Below are 14,271 nucleotides of genomic sequence, written 5' to 3'. Positions count from 1 at the left end.
TAAGTTACTTCAGTAGTATCTGACTCTGTGCGACCCCATAGACAGCAGCCCCCCAGGCTCCTGCATCCCTGGGATTCTCCAGGCAAGAACACTGCAGTGGGTTGCCATTTCCTTCTCCAATGCATGAAAGTGAAAAGTGAAAGTGAAGTCGCTCAGTCGTGTCCAACTCTTAGCGACCCCATGGACCGCAGCCTACCAGGCTCCTCCATCCATGGGATTTTCCAAGCAAGAATACTGGAGTGGGGTGCCATTGCCTTCTCTGTATAAACTACTTCCATTTAAAAAATTTTAAGTACATGTGTTCCCCATCCTGAACCCCCCTCCCACCTCCCTCCCCATCCCATCCCTTTGGGTCATCCCAGTGATTCATGTCACTGTATGGCAAAACCAATACAATATTGTAACGTAATTAGCCTCCAATTAAAATAAATAAATTTATATTAAAAAATAAAAACTCAAAAAAAAATAAAAAATTTTAAGTAAAATCCTAAGCAAAATAAAATCACAGATGTAGAAAACAAACTTATGGTTGCCAGGGGACAGGAGTGAGGGAAAAATCTGGGGTTGGGATTGACGTATACACACTATTGTATGTAAAACAGATACCTACTAAGAACCTCTGGAGAAGGGAATGGCAACCCACTCCAGTATTCTTGCCTGGAGAATTCCATGGACAGAGGAGCCTGGCAGCTACAGTCCATGGTGTTGCAAAGAGTCAGACACAATTGAGCAACTAACATCAGTAAGAAACTGCTATATAGTACAGGAAAATCTGCTCAATTTTCTGCAATGGCCTATATAGGAGAAGCATCTTTAAAAAAAAGAGTGGATATATGTGTATGTATAACTGATTACTTTGCCATACACCTAAAACAAACACGTCATTGTAATCAACTATATGCCAAAAAAAAAATTTTAAGACAAATAAATAAAAATGAAATCCTGCATATGCATAAATAAGTATATAAAGATGCAACTATAAAATAATTATTTTAAAAACATTTATTCAATGATCTGTCACTGTCCTTGGGTAAAGGCCAAACTATGTTAACAATTTATAGTGCTTCTAGGAGTTAATCTCTCCCTCCCTCCTCAGTTTCCCCTGTGTATTGTTTACTTCACTCTCTCTGCTCCAGAAACCCCAAACTTCCTTCACCTCCTCTGAAATTCCTGCCACCATCCACTGTCCTTTCTCTTCAGAACACCCTTCTCCAATTTCGATCTATTTAGCCTTCAACTAGGAGAAGGCAATGGCACCCCACTCCAGTACTCTTGCCTGGAAAATCCCATGGATGGAGGAGCCTGGTGGGCTGCAGTCCGTGGGGTCACTAAGAGTCGGACACGACTGAGCGATTTCACTTTCACTTTTCACTTTCATGCATTGGAGAAGGAAATGGCAACCCACTGCAGTGTTCTTGCCTGGAGAATCCCAGGGACGGGGGAGCCTGGTGGGCTGCCGTCTATGGGGTCGCACAGAATCGGACACGACTGAAGCGACTTAGCAGCAGCAGCAGCAGCCTTCAACTACCGGTTTACCTTTTACCTCCTTTGAGGCCTTGCTCCACCCTGCACCAACTTTCTCACAGTAGTCCAGTCTCCAAGAAAATCACCCAGATCCTTATTGAAAAGTCATATACTTTGTTTTTACTTAGAGTGACTGAATCCAACTACTGCGGCAGGGTTGGGTGGGTGAGAATTTCCTGCCTTCTAAAGTGTGCAAATCTATGCCATGGGCTAGTTAAACCTCTGTAACACCTTGAAATTTCTCCTTTAAGATCCATCACAAGTGTTACTGTTTATTTAAGGCAAGGATTGGCAACCGGGTAGAATATATTTGAGGCTTTACATACAAAGAGACAAAGTCAAGGATATTATGTAGGTACTTATAGAATAAGATAGGAAATAAATTTTCACAAACTTTTAAATAAAATTTTAACAAAATTCAAAACACAATGCAGCACATTTTTTTTGTAATACAAGTCTACTAATGAGGAAAATGAAATTTCTTTTGGTTGGGATAGCATTTCGGTAATTGGGGCCAAAGTTGGTGTTTTCTAATACTATAGTAGAAACATGACCTTGTTCTTCTACAAAGCTTTTCCTTGCTTTTCTGCAGCACATTGTATGAGCGGTCATAAGTCAATATCGCTTTGAAAAAAGGTACTACATGGCATTTCTGTGGATTATCACATACACGCACCATGCACACACACAAATTCACCAAAGATGAAAACAAGCACCAATAAATCTACTCAAATCAGCCTCTAGAATTTCACTACTCCTTTACTTGTATGCCATCTTTGTTCTGCCAGTCAATTCACTTCCTATCTTTTATTGAGTAAAACAAAGGCAACTGCCTGTAGTCAATATATTTTAAAGCCAACTTTCCAGGCACAAATGGGTACTTTTCAGAGTCAGAACTAGAAGCCAAATACAAAAGATGACTGACTATATGTCCATAGGAAAACACACAAAGTCATTCTAGGTCCCAACACTTCAAGGTAAGAAGTTGTATCTTGGCGTTTCCAAATGTCATGATTTTTTTCTTATTGTCTTCTTTAGTTTCTGGACACAGAGAAGCTTGGCAAAGTCAAAAGTGCATTAAAAGAAAGCACAAGTTAATAGAGTAGGGAAATTTTCCTAACTGTGTGGCTCAGCATCCAAAACTTCACCAAAGTAAAAGTGTAAGAAGTTGAATAAATTAAAAACAAAACACACACACAACACCATAATTCAGTTCAGTTCAGTCGCTCAGTTGTGTCCAACTCTTTGGGACCCCATGGACTGCAGCACACCAGGCCTCCCTGTCCATCACCAACTCCCAGAGCCTACCCAAACTCATGTCCATTGACTCAGTGTTGCCATCCAACCATCTCATCCTCTGTCGTCCCTTTCTCCTCCTGCCTTCAATCTTTCCCAGCATCAGAGTCTTTTCCAATGAGTTAGCTCTTTGCATCAGGTGGCCAAAGTATTGGAGTTTCAGCTTCAACATCAGTCCTTCCAATAAACACCCAGGACTGATCTCCTTGAGGATGGCCTGGTTGGATCTCATTGCAGTCCAAGGGACTCTCAAAAGTCTTCTCCAACACCACAGTTCAAAAGCATCAATTCTTCAGCACTCAGCTTTCTTTATAGTCCAACTCTCACATCCGTGCATGACTACTACATATTAACACCATAATATGCAACTAAAAAAGACAAATGACAATTTACAGGGCTATTTGGAAATATATGTTTATATTTTCTAAAAAGCCAAATGACAAACCAGGGAAAATACTTACAATTTACATATTAAACAGCCTCTAAAAATGGAGAAGAAAAAGACCAAAACCCTATACAAATTTTCACTAGAGGTATAATCAGACAACTCATTGAAAAATAAATGCAAATTACTCTTACTCATATAAAAAAATGTTCAACCTTTTTCATCATAAGAGAAATGCAAATTAAAACTGCAGTTAGATGCAATTTCTCACCTATCATATTGGCAAAACCCCAAAACTTTGACATCATACTTTATTGGCAAGACTTTGGGGAACAGATACTCTCATAATTTGATGATGGGAATGCAAAATGGTATAAACCCTATGCAGGGGAACTTGGCAGTATCCAGCAAAATGTCATGTGCATTTACCCTTTGACCCAGCCATCCCACTTCTAGGACTCTCTCCCACAGAAACACTGGCAAAGATACAAAAAGACGCATGCACAAGGCTATTCATTTCAGCATTATTTGAAATAGCTAAAATCTGGAAACAAACCAAAGGTCCAGCAATGGGGGCCGATGGAATTAACTACAGTATATCCAGCCTAAAGGGGTTCTAGGCAGCGGTGGAAGCAAATAAGGATTCTTTTTACAGACTGTATATATGTGTGCTACACAGCTCTCAGACATTCTCTATCCATAATCCCCTTGGAGTCGCAATAATCTTTCATGGTATCTTGAGGCCAAAAGAAATGCCTAATAGTTTCACTTGTTAATAGACTTCATTCACTCACAATCACTTAAATCAATCACTCATAATGATGAGGGGGGAATGGAGGACCAGAGAGAATGATACTGAAGAAGGAGAGGGAGGAGATGTTATCAAGACCAGAGAGGTGAACAGTTTCTAGGGACACAGACAGAGCAATAAAGTAAAGGATAGAAAGAGTCCCCTGGAGTTGGCAAATAGTGAAGTCAGACAGAGTGAATTAGTGCAGAATTTAATGAGGGAAGAAGAAAAATATAGAGATATGTAGACTGAAGCAACTTAGCAGCAGCAGCAGCAGCCTCCATCATTGAGAGAAATGGCCAGAAGTTGAGCAAACAATATCAACATGACAGAAGAGTGAGGGCAAAAGCCAGAGGAAAAAAGTGAACGAAGTGAAAATCTCTCAGTTGTGTCCGACTTTTTATGGCCCCATGGAATGTAGCCTGCCAGACTCCTCAGTCCATGGGATTCTCCAGGAAAGAATACTGGAGTGGGTTGCCTTTCCCTCCTTCAGGGGATCTTCCCAACCCAGGGATCAAATCCAGGTCTCTGGCATTGTGGAGCCGGAGCATGGGCTTCCTTAGGGGCTCAGAGGGTAAATAATCTTCCCACAATGCCAGAGACCTGGGTTCAGTCCCTTGGTTGGGAAGATCCCCTGGAGAAGGGAATGGCTACCCATGCCAGTATTCTTGCCTGGAGAATCCTATGGACTGAGGAGCCTGGCGGGCTACAGTCCATGGGGTCGCAAAAAGTCGGACACAACTGAGCAACTTTCATTTCACGTCTTGGAAGCATGAGTTTACAATTCCTCATCCAGATCCCTTGGGCCAGATGTGTTTCTGGATTCAGAATTCTTAAGATTTTAGGAAATGAATAATGGAACACGTACAGTTAATATGTAATACCTGGGAAGCACTTCATAATCAAACACACTAATATTTCTTCAGACAAATGCATAAATACTAGGAGTAAGTAGGATGAACTGATTCACATCAGTTCACATCTGTTTCTGTCACCAAATAAAATATAGAATGCTTTTGCTTCTCCGTAGTTGGGAATTGCAGGTAAGGAAGTGTGAGCTTAGAGCAGAGAAATGCTAAGAGCAGGTCTACAACAGGTTTCTGCTGAGCAGATGGTGAAAGGAACGTTTACTGAGAAGCTAGGGACAGAGGATCAAGCATCCAGGAGGGCATAATAGAAGGAGAAAGGGGGACTCTGAGTGGAGGTTTGGCCCTGGGGGCAATGGCCAAGGAAACAGGGCTCAGCCGAGTTGATGGTAGGCTTGAGTAGATTGAGTCCCAAGAAATAGCAGCAACACAAGGAGATTAAAGCACCACATCTTTTGTTATTTTCCAAGTGGAAAATTTCAGAGAAGCTCTTCTGGAGTCTTTGGAAGAGAATTCTTATCAAAGAGGCTCTGTGGGTGGAGACACAGTTTCTAGGGTTGGCCAGCATGCTTAAGGCTTTGGGTTTCCAGTGCAGACCCTTTCCTCATGTGCTGGGGAAGAGAAGGCCTATGAATCTCACACACAGCATCCTGGACTCTGAAATCTGCATGTTCGCAGGCTTAGGGCTCTAGTATCCCTTTCCTGGGAAACTGCAGGGAAAAAATTACCAGGTTTCTTGCCTTTCTCCCTAATGAAGGTCATTCCTGAGAACCAGCGGTTAATGCTTTTCATGTTCTTGGAACATCGTAGATAAAAGGCATGTCTTAAAGCAAACATGTAATTTTACATGCCTTTGGAATGCCTTTTTGTACCATGCATTCTATGTTTAATAGGAGGTATAGAGATTACATTTGGCTTGTTCTAATAAAATTTAATACATTCCCATCGGGCTGGAAAGACTCTTCAGCTTCAGCCAAAGTTTTTCCTTCAAGACTCACGTGCAATGAACCCAGTGAAGGTAAGCCCCTGCCATGGAGGCATGGTCAGGAGGGGAGAGGGGAGACCACGCACATCCTGGCAGGGGGGTTCATGCCAGGGTTTGCAGACAGAACCAGACCCCAAGGACTGTCACTCCTACACTGTGCACTTCAGCAGAGTGGGCAGAGATTACCAAACATCCCATTAAGCCATTCAGCTCCCTTTCCCAAGTCACGGATGGAGTGAGGGAAATACCAGGTCTCCATGAGGGCCTGTCAGGATGCCGCTGGCCAGGGTCCCAGGGGAAGGCAGTGGGTTTATGAACACCTGAGATCAGGCATGTGAGCTGGTGTTTAAACGGTTCCAACTTATCATCAAGGGCTTCAGCCAAGTTAATGAGAACCAGAGCTCCAGACCAAAACGCTTATTTTGAAAATACCTATTTTTCAAAGATTTTTGCATTCTAAATTAAACCATATGAGTAATTGTATCCTAGCTTCATAGTCGGTTCTGGAAAAGAAAATTCTTGTTGCCTAACTTGGGAAAGAACTTTTGCCAAAGGGAAGTGGGGAGGGGGTAGAAAGTAGAGCCCCGGGGTGTCCACGGCCAAACCCACACAGCTGCAAGTGACCTTGACCCCCAGGGAGGCAAGGGCTTCTGCAAAGAGCTTCTAGATCACTACCTTGCCCTCCCCCCAGAAATCCAAATTCACCTTGCAGGCTGAGTCTGCCTTCACCTTGCTTCTATAGAAGGTCGGAATCCAGTGAATTCAAGGTATTTGAAATTCATGTAACAGAATTGTGTAAAGGTCAGGCATTGTTTGATGGCCTTTAAATGGGAATGAATGTGTTTTGTTGGAGTAGGGGAATATTTGTTCTTTCTGTTTTTCTTTTTCCTTTATTTAACTTTGTTTTGTTTATTTGTCTTGTCCTAGGAGATATCCGACCTTTCTGGGCTTTTGCAAACTTCCGAAAGTTGTGGGTTTCTCCGAACTGCTATTTTCAGAAAAACTGGAGAAGGTTTACCTGATGATAAGGCCCTCCTACTACACATTCCTAATTAGGTTCTAACAGACCCAATTCTACATTCCCTTTCCTTTGACCTGGTGACGTTGTACCCAAAGCTATTTCATTCCAGAGTAAATATTTTGTCTTCAGAATCAATTAAGGAGCCATCAACAAAACTTGCTATTTCAGCAAGAGGCATTCATCCTCTAATTAAACCATCAAGTAAGGTGTCAAAGAACACCTGAGGAAACAGATAAACAGAGGGGTCCATGGAGTCAAGCAGAGTTGCAAGTTCAAATCTTCCTTCTGCCACTGGACTGTCTCTGTCATCATCTGCCAGCCTTGTGAATAGAAGTTAATCTGTATAGAGCTTTGTCACATACCAAATGCTTTCGTGCAAATCTCATATAAAATTTTCATACAGAAACCTCATTTTCTTGATAAGGAAACTGATATGCAAAGAGGTTCATTTGACTTGACCAAAGTCTCAGAACCAGAAGCTGGCAGAACCGGGACTCAAACCAAGGTCTGTCAAGTTCCGAAACCTCTTTATTTGTGCATGTATTTATTTATTTTGCTGTGCTGTGGCTTACAAGATTTTAGTTCCCTGACCAGTGAATGAACCTGGGCCCTTGGCAGTAAGAGCATCAATTTCTCATCACTGGATGCCAGGAAATTCCCAAAGCCCCTTCTTTTAAACTCAGTTTTGCAAAGTGAGAATTATGACAAACTGGCCTCAGAAACTTGGCATTAATTCATTGATTTGCACCCTGTTGTGAAATGATGGAAAAAGCAAATCATCTGCTTCTAAATTCACATTGTCGTTGTTCAGTCACTAAGTCATGTCCTACTTTGTGACCCTATGGACTGTCGTCTACCAGACTCCTCTGTCCATGGGATTTCTCTGGCAGGAATACTGGTGTGGGTTGCCATTTCCTTCTACAAGGGATCTTCCCAACCCAGGGATCGAACCTGCATCTCCTGCATTGCAGGCCAATTCTTTACTGCTGAGCCACTGGGGAAGCCCTTTCTAAACTCATACTCTTCCGTTTACTAGTCATATGACCTTGAACTAGTCATTTGACCTGAGTTTCATTTCCCTCAATTGAAAAATGAAGCTAATTACACTTATCTCTTAGTCTTGTTGTCAAGGTAAATGTGGAAGCATTTATCATATAGGATCTCAGTAGACATTGATTGGTTAAGTCAGTCAGTTCAGTCTCAGTCATGTCTGACTCTTTGTGACCCCATGGACTACAGCACACCAGGCTTCCCTGTCCATCATGAACTCCCAGAGCTTGTGCAAACTCATGTCCATCAAGTTGGTGATGCCATTCAACCATCTCATCCTCTGTCGTCTCCTTCTCCTCTTGCCTTCAATCTTTCCCAGCATCGGGGTCTTTTCCAATGAGTCAGTTCTTCACATCAGGTAGCCAATGTATTGGAGTTTCAGCTTCAGCATCAGTCCTTCCAATGTATATTCAGGACTGATTTCCTTTAGGATGGACTGATTGGATCTACTTGCAATCCAAGGGACTCTCAAGAGTCTTCTCCAACACCACAGTTCAAAAGCATCAATTCTTCGGCACTCAGCTTTCTCTGTAGTCCAACACTCACATCCATACATGACAACTGGAAAAACCATAGCTTTGATTAGACAGACCTTTGTCAGCAAAGTAATGTCTCTGCCTTTTAATATGCTGTCTAGGTTGGTCATAGCTTTTCTTCCAGGGAGCAAGAGTCTTTTAATTTCATGGCTGCAGTGATTTTGGAGCCCAAGAAAATAGTCAGTCACTGTTTTCATCAAGAGGCTCTTTAGTTCCTCTTCACTTTCTGCCATAAAGGTGGTGTCTTTGCATATCTGAGATTATTGATATTGGTTAAGTTTAGTTATGACCAACCTAGATAGCATATTCAAAAGCAGGGACATTTGCCAACAAAGGTCCATCTAGTCAAGACCATGGTTTTCCCAGTAGTCATGTATGAATGTGAGAGTTGGACTGTGAAGAAAGCTGAGCGCCGAAGAATTGATGCTTTTGAACTGTGGTGTTGGAGAAGACTCTTGAGAGTCCCTTGGACTGCAAGGAGATCCAACCAGTCCATTCTGAAGGAGATCAGCCCTGGGATTTCTTTGGAAGGAATGACACTAAAGCTGAAACTCCAGTACTTTGGCCACCTGATACGAAGAGTTGACTCATTGGAAAAGACTGATGCTGGGAGGGATTGGGGGCAGGAGGAGAAGGGGACGACAGAGGATGAGATGGCTGGATAGCATCACTGACTCGATGAACATGAGTCTGAGTGAACTCCGGGAGTTGGTGATGGACAGGGAAGCCTGGTGTGCTGCAATTCATGGGGTCACAAAGAGTCAGACACGACTGAGCAACTGAACTGAACTGAAGTTTGGTTAATGAAGATTGGTTAAGTAAGTTAGTCAAAAAGAAATACAACATTGTGGCTAAGTTCTTGGCCTCGGGCTCATTCTATACACTCAGATCCCAGCTCCACCACTTAGTGGCATCAGCTTGGGAAAACTACTTTAGTTCTTGGAAGAGTGAAGATAATAATGGGGCTGTTGTGATAACCCTTGCACGATCTCAGGACAGTACCTGGCATATGGTACTCTATGAATGTTTTTTATTAGATGTTATTAATTTGAGTAAAAGTAGTTTTTTTGAGCATGTGACATAGTTTTATTACCACAGGTTTGGAAGGAGGGGAAGAACACAAGATTACTAAAGAAAAAAATATTTTTTTTAATTAATTGTGGTCATTACTATTTTTAAAGAAGTACCATTCATGTTTTTCTTTTAATTTTATTTGGTTTCAATTAACTGCTCTTTATCACATCATACCATTTTTGCCACATACTGACTCATCTCTTCTCTGCCAGTTTAACTCCTAACTATCCTACTAAGATCATCAGAAATCCCATTACTCTCACAATGTCTGTGTAGACAAAGGCACATGTAAATAAACACCCAACTAATCTTACTGTTTTATGCAGTTCACAAAAGACTTTCATATATGATATAGATTCTCATTTGACACTCTTGACAACCTACAGGGTAGATATTATTTTACATACAAGAAAATTTAGTCTTTGTGTAGCTGAGCAACTAGGACATACAGTTAAACTGACTATAGTTTTGCATTTTAGAGAAAATACTTTTTTTTTTTCTTTTTACCTTTTGACCCTCTTCACCAATTTGTTCCACACTTACCCCACCATACCCCTGTCCTGCCTCTGGCAATCAGCAATCTGTTCTCTGGATCTATGAGCTTGGTTTTTATGTTTTGATTTGTTTGTTTGTTTAGATTCCACGCATTACAAAGATCATATGGCATTTTTCTTTCTCTGACTTATTTCACTTAGCATATTGCCCTCAAATTTCATCCATGTTGACACAAATGGCAATATTTTATTATTCTATGGCTGATGAACAGTCCATTGTATATATACACCACAATCTCTTTATCCATTCATCCGTGAATGGACATAGGAGGTTTCTATATCTTGACTGTTGTAAATAATACTGCAAGGAGCATAGGGGTGCTTATATATTTTTGAATTAGTGTTTTCATTTTCTTCAGACAAATACCCAGAAGTAGATTTGCTGGATCATATGGTAGTTTCATTTTTAATTTTTTGAGGAACTTCTATAGTGTTTTCCATATTGAGTGCACCAATTTACAGTCCCACCAACAGTGTACAAAGGTCATATTTTCTCCATATATTAACCAACACTTTTTATTTCTTTTCTTTTTGAAAACAGCTGTTCTGACAGGTGTGAGATGATAGCTCAATGTGGTTTTGATTTGCATTTCTCTGAAAACAAATTATGTTGAACATCTTTTCATGTTGGTTATCTGTATGTCTTCTTTGGAAAAATGTCTATTCAGATCCTCAGCTCATTTTTTAATCAGATTGTTATTTGTTTGGTTTCGGGTTTTTTGTTTTTTCCTATTGAGTTGCATGAACTTTTTATACATTTTAATTGAAGTATATTTGACTTACAATATTTTATTAGTTTCAGATTTATTCCAGTGATTTCAATATTTTTATGTATTACAAAATTATCATGTGTCTAATTATAATCTGACAAAATAAAAAGTGTTACAATATTATTGATTATAGTCTCTATGTTGTGACATTTATTTTATAACTAGAAGCATGTGCATCTTAATCCCCTTCATCTGTTTCACTTATCTCCATAACCCCTCCACTCTCATTTATCTACTCTATCAATCTGTTCCACTTTTGTTATGTTTGTTCTTAAATATTTTAGATTCATATAAGTGAAATCTACTGTATTTTATTTTCTCTGTCTGACATTTCAATTAGCATAATACTCACTAGGTCCATCCTTGGTGTTACAAATAACAGGATTTTGCTCTTTTTCTACATTGAGTAATATTCAGAATGGACCAGTTGGATCTCCTTGCAGTCCGAGGGACTCTCAAGAGTCTTCTCCAACACCACAATTCAAAAGCATCAATTCTTCGGCACTCAGCCTTCTTCACAGTCCAACTCTCACATCTGTACATGACCACAGGAAAAACCATAGCCTTGACTAGACGAACCTTCGTTGGCAAAGTAATGTCTCTGCTTTTGAATATGCTATCTAGGTTGGTCATAACTTTCCTTCCAAGGAGTAAGCATCTTCTAATTTCATGGCTGCAGTCACCATCTGTAGTGATTTTGGAGCCCAAAAAAAATAAAGTCTGACACTGTTTCCACTGTTTCCCCATCTATTTCCCATGAAGTGGTGGGACCAGATGCCATGATCTTTGTTTTCTGCAAGGAGATCCAACCGGTCCATTCAGAAGGAGATCAGCCCTGGGATTTCTTTGGAAGGAATGATGCTGAAGCTGAAACTCCAGTACTTTGGCCACCTCATGCGAAGAGTTGGCTCGTTGGAAAAGACTCTGATGCTGGGAGGGATTGGGGGCAGGAGGAGAAGGGGACGACAGAGGATGAGATGGCTGGACGGTATCACTGACTCGATGGGCGTGAGTCTGAGTGAACTCTGGGAGTTGGTGATGGACAGGGAGGCCTGGCGTGCTGCGATTCATGGGGTCGCAAAGAGTCGGACACGACTGAGCGACTGATCTGATCTGATGTATATATGTGTGTGTGTGTGTGTGTACATATATATGTATGTATATGTGTATCTTCCTTGTCCATCTGTCTCTCAATGGACACTTTGGTTGCTTCTATACATAAGTAACTTTGGACATTATCTTTTATCAGCTATGACTTCCAAATATTTTCTGCCATTCAGTAGATTTCCCTTTCATTTTGTTGATTGTTTCTTTTGTTGTGCAGAAGCTTTTTCATTTGATGTAGTCCTGCTTGCTCTATTTTTACTTTCGTTGCTTCTTTTTTGGGTGTCAGATCCAAAGTATCATTGCCAAAACCTATACAGATGAGACCACTGCTTATGCTTTCTTCTAGTTTTTTGGTTTCCAGTCTTATGTTCAGGTCTTCTATCCATTTGGAATTAACTTTTATGTATGGTATAAGACAGGAGTCCAATTTCAATCTTTTGCATGTGACTGTCCAGTTTTCCCATATCATTTATTGAAGAGACTACCCTTTCCCCACTGTATATTCCTGGCTCCTTTGTTGTAAATTATTTGATCATATATGCATGGGTTTAGTTCTGAGCTTTCTATTCTGTTCCATCATCTAATGTGTCTTTTTTTATGCCAATAACTACTGTTTTAATTGCTATAGCTTCATAATATAGTTTGAAATCTGGAATATGATGCCTTCAATTTTGTCCTTTCTAAAGTTTGTTTTGGCTATGAGGGGTCTTTTGTGTTTCCATGTAACTTTTAGGATTGTTTATTTCTGTGAAAAATAACATTGGAAGTTGGATAGGGGTTGTATTGAATCTGTAGATTCCTTTGGGTAGTATAGACATTGTAACAATGATTCTTCTAATCCATGAGTACAGAATGTCTTTCCATTAATCTGTATCATATTCAATTTCTTTTTGCCTTTTCATACTGTTCATGTGGTTCTCAAGGCAAGAATGCTGAAGTGGTTTGCCATTATCTTCTCCAGTGGACCACATTTTGTCAGAACTCTCCACCATGACCCATCTGTCTAGGTGGCCCTACACGGCATGGCTCATAGTTTCATTGAGTTAGACAAAGGCTGTGATCCATGTGATCGATTTGGTTAGTTCTCTGTGATTGTGGTTTTCATTCTGTATGCCTTCTGATGAGGATAAGAGGCTTGTGGAAGCTTCCTGATGGGAGGGACTGGCTGTGGGGAAAACTGGGTCTTACTCTGGTGGGCAAGGCCATGCTCAGTAAATCTTTAACCCAATTTTCTGCTGATGGGTGGGGCTGTGTTCCCTCAGCTGATGGAATTCCAACTGAGCTATTTCAAAGCCTAAAAGATGATGCTGCTAAAGTGCTACACTCAATATGCCAGCAAATTTGGAAAACTCAACAGTGGCCACAGGACTGGAAAAAATCAGTTTTCACTCCAATCCCAAAGAAGGGCTGTGCCAAAGAACATGCAAACTACTGCACAATTCCACTCTAGCAAGGTCAACTACTGCACAATTCCACTCTAGCAAGGTCATGCTCAAAGTCCTCCAAGCTAGGCTTCAACAGTACATGAACTAAGAACTTCCAGATATGTAAGCTGGATTTAGAAAAGACAGAGGAACCAGAGATCAAATTGCCACCATCCCTTGGATCATAGAAAAAGCAAGGGAATTCCAGAAAAACTTCTACTTCTACTTCTGCTTCATTAACTATGCATCAAGCCTGTATATTGTCACCCTGTTTATTTAACTTGCTTGTGAAATGCTGAGCTGGATGAAGCACAAGCTGTAATCAAGATTGCCAGGAGAAATATCAGTAACATCAGATATGCAGATGACACTACCCTTATGGCAGAAAGCAAAGAAAAACTAAAGAGCTCCTTGATGAAGGTGAAAGAGAAGGGTGAAAAAGTTGGCTTAGAACTCAACATTTAAAAAACTAAGATCATGGCATCTGGTCCCATCACTTCTTGGCAAATAGATAAGGAAGCAATGGAAACAGTGACAGACTTTACTTTCTTGGGCTCCAGAATCACTGTGGATGATGAATGCAGCCATGAAATTAAAAGACGCTTGCTCTTTGGAAGAAAAGCTATGACAAACCTAGAGAGCATATTAATAGGCAGAGCTATTACTTTGCCAACAAAGGTCTGTATAGTCAAAGCTGTGGTTTTTCCAGTAGTCATGTACTGATATGAGAGTTGGACCATAAAGAAAGCTGAGCACCAAAAAATTAATGCTTCTGAAATCTGGTGTTGGAGAAGACTCTTGAGATTCCCTTGGACTGCAGGGATATCAAACCAGTCCATCCTAAAGGAAAACAGTCCTGAATATTCATTGGAAGGACTGATGCTGAAGT

Source organism: Bubalus bubalis, chromosome 15 (genome assembly GCF_019923935.1).
Source record: "Bubalus bubalis isolate 160015118507 breed Murrah chromosome 15, NDDB_SH_1, whole genome shotgun sequence".
Lineage (NCBI taxonomy): Eukaryota > Metazoa > Chordata > Mammalia > Artiodactyla > Bovidae > Bubalus > Bubalus bubalis.
Note: the sequence above shows the minus strand (reverse complement) of the source record.